We start from the raw sequence: 9,822 nt of genomic DNA, 5'->3' as shown, positions 1-9,822 counted from the left end.
TATGGAAAAAGTTTTTTAATCTAAATCATTTATTTTTATATCAAATGTTCTTATCTATACAGAGAAAGTGTTTGTAATTCAAATTATCTCATTTACCTAAGCAGAGGCGTAACTAGAAACCACAGGGCCCAGGTGCAAGAATCTAAGAAGGGGCCCCACCACCACCCCTCCCCCCTCCAAAAAAAGGTGAATTTAATACATTTTTTTTTACATTTAACACAGAAAAAAATGTGAATCAGATGACATGTCGGCAAAAGGAGGTACCCTGTGCCCACAGTCTGTGAGATGGTCTGACCCCCTATTACTGTATATAGTGACACTATTTAACACCCCAGTACTGTATATAGTGAGTCAGTGACACAGTTTGTAATCTGCCGTTGAGATGGCTGGCCTGACCCTACCCGCCCAGTACTTTATAAAGTGACCACAGTAGTCAGTGACATGGTCCACCCCCCATACTGTATATAGTGGTACTGTATAGTGACACTGTTTACTCCTGCCCCCACCATGCTGTAGTAACAAGGTCTGTAATTTTCTGGTTCTACAAGCATACACAAACACACATACATGCATAAATACACACACAGTCACATACATACACACACACACACACCATACACACACACATAAACACCAATGGGTAAAACAGAAACACTAAGCAGGCAGTGGTAGGTTAACGTTTTTTATTTAATTTTTTTTTTTTTTTATGCTGGGCCCCCACCCTCAGGGGCCCAGTCGCACCTGCGACCTCTGCACCCCCTGTAGTTTCGCCCCTGTACCTAAGTGTTTCATCCAATGGTTTTATTTATTCATTTTCTCTATAATATGTTTAAGAAATATCCAAGTAAGCGATACTATATTTGTCTAAAAGTATCAAGCGTGAGTCAACATAATTTGCCACAAATAACAAGTAACGGCAAATGAGTATGCATTATCATCAGAATGAAATCCTGTTCAAACCTGGGAATATGTCACTATAGATACGTGCAGAGCCTATAGTTAAATGTAACTCACTTTGCCTGTCAATGTTGCACTCATGTTTATGAATAGCCCGCATATAACTTTTAAACAAAGAGAAACGCCGACACACAGGATTGGCTATGTGACAAACCTCCCTGTTGTGATTGGCCAGTTTCCTTTTAAATGTAAAAGGCGCAATTTTGAACTTATACTTTGCTTTCACCGCCTCATGAAGAAGCCCAACCGCTGATCGGGAGAAACGCGTTAGGCTAAAAGCTACATAGGAGCAAAGAACTAAACAGCTGTAGAAACTTTCTACCCACGGCAAACAGAGCAGGGATTCCGGATACGCCGCCTGACAGATTCCATCTCAGCCCGGTGTGAAAGACTAAGCAGCTGTGCAAATACAGTGCTCACCTTGATGTGCTCCAAGCACTTACAAATCTTGTAAGTGTTATTTTTATGTGTTTAACTTATATGTAATAAAAATCTTCACTTGAATCTGGCCCTGTTGCGCCTCTCTCTTTTCTTTTCCATATATATATACATACCGCACCACTGGTAATCCAGCCCACAGATGTCATTAAGATTCTTTAATACCCATGTAGAGGATTATTTTCCTAAACACTGTACAAAGGGGTTAATCCAATATATTTTTTAACTATTTTACCCCACATTTGTGTTTTATTGTCGACTTTTGTGAGACGTAAGTTTTGGTTTAGGTTCAGCAGGGCTAATAAATCAGGTTTGTAGTGTAAAAGCTTTGCAAATGATGATTTATTTTTCCCATTGATTCATATTATTATTATTATTTTCAAATTAAAGGCTGTTTGTTTTCAGCACTATACTAAAAAAAGTTACAAACTTCAAATTGGCAATAATTTAGAAAGATATATGATACTCATTCTATAAACATCTACATTTAAGTTATTTAAATTTAATTCTGACTTTCACAGCCCTTCATATTTAACATTCCAATGTTCTTCACATACAGGATAATGTAATTTTTATTGTAAACACATTTTTCTATTAATATCTGTATATACCTATATAACGTAATCTATTCCTATAGATATATAGGTATAGATATTTAGTTTACATTAACATTATCATATATATATATATATATATATATATATATATATATATATATCTACAGTTGTTCTCATATGTTTACATACCTTGGCAGAATTTATGATTTATTTTCCATTTTTCAGAGAATATGAATGTTAACGCAAAAACTTTTCTTTCACTCATGGTTAGTGTTTGGCTGAAGCCATTTAATATCAATCAACTGTGTTTACTCTTTTTAAATCAAAATGACAACAGAAACTACCCAAATGACCCTAATCAAAAAAAAGTTTACATACCCTGGTGATTTTGGCCTGATAACATGCACACAAGTTAACACAAATATGTTTGAATGGCTATTAAAGGTAACCATCCTCACCTGTGATATGTTTGCTTGTAATTAGTGTGTGTGTGTAGAAAAGGTCAATGAGTTTCTGGACTCCTGACAGACCCTTGCATCTTTCATCCAGTGCAACACTGATGTTTCTGGATTCTGAGTCATAGGGAAAGAAAAAGAATTGTCAAAGGATCTGTGGGAAAAATGTAGTTGAGCTGTATAAAACAGGAAAGGGATATAAAAAGATATCCAAGGAATTGAGAATGCAAATCAGCAGTGTTCAAACTCTAATCAAAAAGTGGAAAATGAGGCGTTCTGTTTGATAACATACTGCGTTCATCTTGTCATCTATTCTGACAAAATTTTTCTGTGCCTTTGTAGCTCACACATCTCCAAATCATCAGCGATCCACCTCTGTGTTTCACAGTAAGAATGGTGTACCTTTCGTTATAGGCCTTGTTGACTCCTCTCCAAATGTAGCGTTTATGGCCATAAAGCTCAATTTTGGTCTCATCACCAAATGACTTTGTGCCAGGAGATTTGAAGGTTGTCTCTGTGCTGTTTGGCGTATTGTAAGTGGGATACTTTGTGGCATTTTCGTAGTAATAGCTTTCTTCTGGCTACTCGACCATGCAGCCCATCTTTCTTCAAGTGCCTCCTTATTGTGCATCTTGAAACAACCACACCACATATCCTGTATTTTTTTTTTTTAAACTTTATTTATAGAAAAGAATCCAAGACATACAAAACAAGTACAATCACATACTGTGCTGAGAGGGGTAGAATTTGCTTGGTTAGTTTGCCCAGCCAAAACGAAATCTTCTGCCAGAACCTCTGCACCTTTGGGCACCCCCACATCAGATGAATCCAGTCAGGAGACACCCGGCTACATTTACTGCATAGATCAAGTGCCCATCGAACCCATTTTGCACGCATGCCAGGGGTAATATAAGCTTGGTGCAAGAACTTTAGGTGCGATTCTCTCAATTTTGCAGAAATGGTACCCTGAATTGCCCTCTCAAAGCTCAAAGTAATCTACGTTGTGTCCACCTCTAAATCTTCAAAATGAGACCATTTCGATACGATCCCACGCAGAGTGGAATCCTCAAAATGACGATATAACAGAGTATATGTTTGATGAAGTTAGACTCTAGATTAGGGACTGTGTAAAAGTCATTCCCTACCAGCCAATCCAGTATGAACCTAGAAAGGGCTGCCCAATTATACCACATGATATTAGGAAGACTGAGCCCACCCCCACCCACCGGCATTGACAGAGGAGTCTTACCTATCCTGTGTTTCTTACCCTGCCAAACAAAATTGCCAATGGAAGTCTGCAAGGAGGCAATGTCTTGCTGGGTGAGAAGCAAGGGCAACATCTGCAAGGGGTAAAGAAGCTTAGGCAGAGCAACCATCTTGAAAAGATGCACCCTTCCTGAAAGAGAAAGGGGGAGCTTCACCCAACACAGCAACATTTGTTTAATATCCTTTACAATCCCACTAAGATTAAGAGAATATAATTTATGAGGATTGACATGTATGCGGATGCCCAAGTATTTAAAGCAGCCGTCAGTAATTGTGAGACCAGTACCCGCCAGATCTGTGTTACAAGAGTTCTTTAACCACGTGACTTCAGATTTGTCGATATTAATCTTGTATCCTGAAAACTTGCCAAACTCCTCAATAATATCCAAGAGAGGATGCAAATTGGCACCCGGGTCACCTACGAAGAGCAACAGATCATCAGCATATAAAGAAAGATGCTGCCGTCGGCCATGTATGTTTAAACCCGCACAGTGCTGTCTAATGTAGGATGCTAGGGGCTCAATGGCCAGATCAAAGAGGAGAGGAGAAAGGGGACACCCCTGTCTCGTACCCCTCTGCAACGTGAAAGAGGGAGAAAGCCCCCCGTTTATTATGAGAGAAGCTTTGGGGTCCATGTACAATTGCTGTAAAAAGTTGGAAAAGTTACCCCGGATACCGAAGTGAGATAGTGACGTGTGTAAATGGTCCCACTCAATTCGATCAAACGCCTTTTCAGCGTCAAGCGCTAAAAGGCAAGCATCTGGCAGTTGAGAGGGGGGTTGTGCATGTGCGTTGTACCAATAATGGGCCACCACACCAAGAGTTTTCCTGATGTTCAACACTGACGATCTTCCTTTTACAAAACCAGTTTGGTCGGCATGGACTATATGTGGTAGAACCGTTGCCAATCTATCCGCCAAGATCTTCGTCAAAAGTTTATAGTCTCCATTTAACAATGAAATGGGGCGATAAGAGGAGGTAAGAGTGGGATCCCTATCGGGTTTCAATAAAAGACAAATGTTGGCTTCAGAAAATCTGTCATTTATTTGCTCAGTACCTGCCAAGTACGCAGAGTATAGGGAAGATAGGACAGGGGCTAGATCTTCATTCAGTATTTTAAAATATTCAGCGGGTAGCCCATCAGGGCCCGCCGCTTTGCCCTGCTTGTTCTGCCGAATGGCCTTAAGAACTTCCTGAGGGTGTATCCTAGAGTTCAATAGGGAGGTCTGGTCCTCCGTAAGAGTAGGGAGTTGCACTGCATCCCAAAACTTGTGCTTTGCTTCTGAATGAATTAATTGTTTAGAGTATAGGGAAGTATAATAGTCTACAAATTTGGCCATGATGTCTTTAGAGTCGACAGTTATGGTACCCTTGGATTTAATAGCTAGGATCTGGGACTTAGGCTTATAAGAGTGAATTTGGCGAGTAACCTGCCAGCCTTATTACCATGCCGATAATAACGCCCCTGCCTGTGAATATTGACTTTATTGTCTTGTTGAGCGAGGTATGTATCCCTAGTTTGTTTAAGGTCATAGTATGTTTTCCTAGTCAGCAATGTAGGGGTAGATAGATAGTTATTATAGGCCTCAGTGAGTTGAGAAAGAAGAGCCCCATCCACCCTCTTAAGTTGCTTGTTATGATGTGCTGTGAAAGAGGTTATGTGGCCCCTCATCACCGCTTTGGAGGCATGCCAAAATAGATCTGGAGCACTTGAGTGGGAAGCATTGTCCGACGCGTAGTGTGTCCAGGAGGCCTTTAAATGGCGACGAAACTCAATATTGTTATAGAGGTGAAGAGGGAAATCTCCAAGTATTATTTGGAGGCTTAGGAAGCTGAGGCTGAAGGATTAGAGTAACTGGGGGATGGTCTGAAATAGTAACTTGACCTATACCTATGAACGAGATCTGTGGCGTGATACTTGGTGCAGTCAGAAAATAGTCAATACGTGACATAGTATGGTGCGTTTTAGAAAGGCAAGTGAAATCTCTTTCAACAGGGTTTCTAGCTCTCCACACATCTACCAGGTTCAAAGTTTCTTTAAAGGAGCCAACAAGGGATACCTCACGCTTATATCTAGACATACTTATCTTCAAAGCTTTTGAGACAGAAGGGTCCCTAAACATATCTAGGGGAAGAGCCTGAGCCAAGTTAAAATCACCCCCCATAATTATAGGAGCGTTATATGTGGCCAATGTGGCTAGAAGGTTCGTCCAAAAGTCAGGGTCATATGCATTAGGGCCATAAACATTGCATAGGGTGTATGTGGAAGTGTCAATTTGAATTAAGGCAATTATAAATCTCCCCTTCTTGTCTATCTCTACCTTAGAAAAAACAACTGCTAAGCCTTTACGCACTAGGACTGCAACCCCCCTCTTCCTACCCTCCGTGGGGGAGCTTATAACCTGTCCGACCCAACGTATTTTTAACTTCTCATGTTCCTCAGCTGTCAGTTTCGTCTCTTGGAGTAAAGCTATGTCAACCCGTAATGAGTCTAAATGGTGAAGAATCATGCTCCTCTTTGCCGGGGAAGTGATGCCCCCTACATTCCAAGCAATAACTTTAATGGGAGGTGACATATCTAAAGCTTATAATGGTAATACGTGTATAGGCTGTGTATTTTTGACTTACGTTTATATGATGACAGTGTTGAGCCTTCGTTAGTTGGCGGTGTGGCGGAGGGGAGGGAGCCAGAGGCCCCCAGGCATAGATTCCACAGCAGCTATAAAGGAAGCGAGAACACACAATGGCATTAGTATTATGCTGAGGCCAAAGTTTTCCAACCACAGCTGTATAAACAGTACAAGATATTTTCAACATTGCAGAGTGTAAAATAACCTCAAGAGGTTTAGCATAGGGCAAGACAATGGGGTTAGATATACAATGATTAGATTTTCTGTATTGGGACCAACAATTACCAATCACGATTGTATTTGTATTGAAAAACATACTCAACATTTCAAGGAGTGGCTCTACTTCAAGGGATGTAGCGCAGGGCAGAAGAGAGGGAACAAACAAACAATGGCCAGACAAGGTTTGAGGTGGGAGAATACATAGCATACATTCAGGAACATTACCCCTGGAACAAAGCAGCCCTGCAACACCAACGGCAGTGGACCATAGGAGATGGAAGGCAGACAGGGGATCGCCGTCCAAAGGTGCTAGATGCAGGTCAAGGGTCAAATATGCAGGAAAGGGAGTGGGAAACCTAGAATGAATAGGGACTCCACCGATAGCATACCTTTCTGAACCATGAGTCATGCGACGTGGGGGGTATTGCATAGCCTTAATAAAGTGGGGTGTGTAGGAGCTGGGACTAGAGCAAACATTGAGAGTATTAGGAAAACAAACCATATGAGCAACCATACTTATTATGAAATCTATGTCGCCTATGCGGGCCGGAGAGGAGACACTGCAACACCTGCAAACGCCAATGACGTAAGAGAGTATTTCAAACAGAGGCAAGTGCTCAATAGCAGAAGGGGACTCGGCATCCAAGTGCCCCCCTCCAAGCCCCACAGGCACACACACCAACTGAGAACTATTAACCACAACCATGGTCTCTGCAAGAGAGAGACCAAACATGTCATGAGATACATTTTATGTAAAAACTGAGAACATTGATTCTTGTTAGAGTCTTATCAACCATTATCCTGCCTTCGCTCTGTGGACAGAAATGCTTGCGCTGCTGCAGGCGAATGGAAAGTTTTTGGACCTGAAAGGGTCTGGATCTTAAGGGTAGCTGGAAACATAAGAGCAAATTTACGCCCCTGTTCATGCAAGGTGGAACAGAGTGAGGCAAAGTCCCTGCGTCTTTTAGTGACTTCCACTGAAAAATCCTGAAATAACAAGAGGCGGTGGTCTTCATAAATGACTTCTTTAGCCGTTCTATATGCTCTGAGAATGGCAAGCTTGTCCTGGAAATTCAAACACTTAAAGATTACTTGACGTGGTTTTTCCCTGGAGTTGTCTAGATATCTGTTAGAGCCAATGCGGTGTGATCTCTCGATATCCAGTGGGAGGCAATCTGAAGGCATACCTAGGAGCTTTGGAAGGGTTGAGGCGGCAAAGTCCAATAGATCTTTATCCTTGATAGATTCAGGAACACCTACAATTTGCAGGTTGTTTCATCTACTGCGGTTTTCTAAATCTTCTACTTTATCCATTAACTGTTGATTTTGTTTCAGAAAGTGTTTCAATGAAATATCTGATTCTTGCTGCCTATCCTCAACCCCCGAAATTCTCTGTTCTGCAGCAGACATACGTGTAGAAAAAAGCCTCACCTCACTGGTTAAAGTATCAACACCAGCCTGCAAACTGTCCATCTTTGGTAAGAAAAATGCTTTAAGCTCTTGCAAGAGTGAGGAGTGATCACCTGGTGAATTATTTTCAATATCTGCAAGTGAGGTGTTTGCCTGTGATTCAATAAGGATTTTGTGCCTCTTATCCTGATTTTTTGATCTTTGACTCATGGTGCTACTTGAAGGCGAAGGCAGCCTGTGAAAATACTCGTCCACTTTCATAGAATAAATTGTACAAGAGGACTAATGTTGCAGGAACGTTATGCATAAACCACAAAGTGACACTGAAATTCTGTGAGATGCAGCGGCCCCTCAGGCTGTGAACAAGCAGGATGAGTAAGAAACAAACAAGTAGGCTGTATTTACCACAAAAGCCTTCCTCTTGCCCCGTAGGCTCCTCTCCCCTCTTGTCTCACACTAGAAATGTTAGTCCCAAGTGCAATAGGATAAGTTCACTGAGGTAGTTATGAAGCAGTAAAGTGTCTAGCAGATTATTCAGTTAGAAGTTATAGGCCTCGAGTGCAATCACAAGATCACAAAAGACAGATGTAAAAATTTAGCTATACCAGCTATGCAGCAAATAAAAGAAAAACTCTGCCCCACTCTGAAAATATAGACCATAGATATAGTCCTGAGAAGAGAAAACATTTTTTTTAGCTATACCAGCTATGTAATAGAGTAGAATGTTTTATGTGTCTAGCCCCTGTGCGGTCAGAAGTTGCTGGGTTTGTTCACAGCTCCAGCGCTGCAGCTCTCAATCCCAGGCCCCCAGTTATCCACCAACTTGTGTCCTGATATAAGTTTGCTTTTTTTTTTTATGTTTGCTTGTTCTCCTTCTCAAGGTGAAGTGAAGCAGGCCGGATTACTTAATTGCAGTCTATTACTATTGGCATTGCTTCTAATTGAGTTAATCAGTTAGCCCACAATGTCCCTTCAGGGTGCGTGTTACCTGAGTACCGCTTATTATTGTCCCTTTTTCAGCTGCCGCAAAGACAGATAATCCGGCTTGATCGGTATCCTATAGCATTGCCGATATACTCCTTAGGCTGTATGATTCTGCAGCTCCGTCCGGGCTGTGACGGGTATTGAGGTAGGGAGGGATCCTCCAAGATGGCACCCGCAAGGTCCGTTAGGTGCGCAGCGTGGCGCAGATAGAAATGCCTTCCGAGGCAAGGGCGATTTTCGGCCCTTCACGATCTTATCCTAGCCGGTTGGGGTCGTATTACATCTACCCAACAAGGCGGTAACGTGGGATAAGGCAGCCGGCAGCAGAAAATGGGATATATTTAGAGTTGAATTGCGGAGCTCTTCTCTCCTGCTGCCAGCCGCTAGCTCCGCCCACCGGAAGCACATATCCTGTATTTTACCTGTAGTTATTTGTGGGTTTGTCTTTGCAACCCGAACAATTTTCCTGGCAGTTGTGGCTGAAATTTTAGTTGGTCTACCTGACCGTATTTTGGTTTCAATAGAACCCCTCATTTTCCACTACTTTATTAGAGTTTGAACACTGCTGATTTGAATCCTCAATTCCTTGGATATCTTTTTATATCCCTTTCCTGTTTTATACAGTTCAACTACCTTTTCCCACAGATCCTTTGACAATTATTTTGCTTTCCCCATGACTCAGAATCCAGAATCGTCAGTGCAGCACTGGATGAAAGATGCAAGGGTCTATCAGGAGTCCAGAAACTCATTGACCTTTTATACACACACACTAATTACAAATCACAGGTGATGATGGTTACCTTTAATAGCTATTCAAACCCCTTTGTGTCAACTTGTGTGCATGTTATCAGACCAAAATCACCAAGGTATGTAAACTTTTGATCAGGGTCATTTGGGTAGTTTCTG

Source organism: Bombina bombina, chromosome 3 (genome assembly GCF_027579735.1).
Source record: "Bombina bombina isolate aBomBom1 chromosome 3, aBomBom1.pri, whole genome shotgun sequence".
Lineage (NCBI taxonomy): Eukaryota > Metazoa > Chordata > Amphibia > Anura > Bombinatoridae > Bombina > Bombina bombina.
This window is presented reverse-complemented; position numbering follows the sequence as displayed.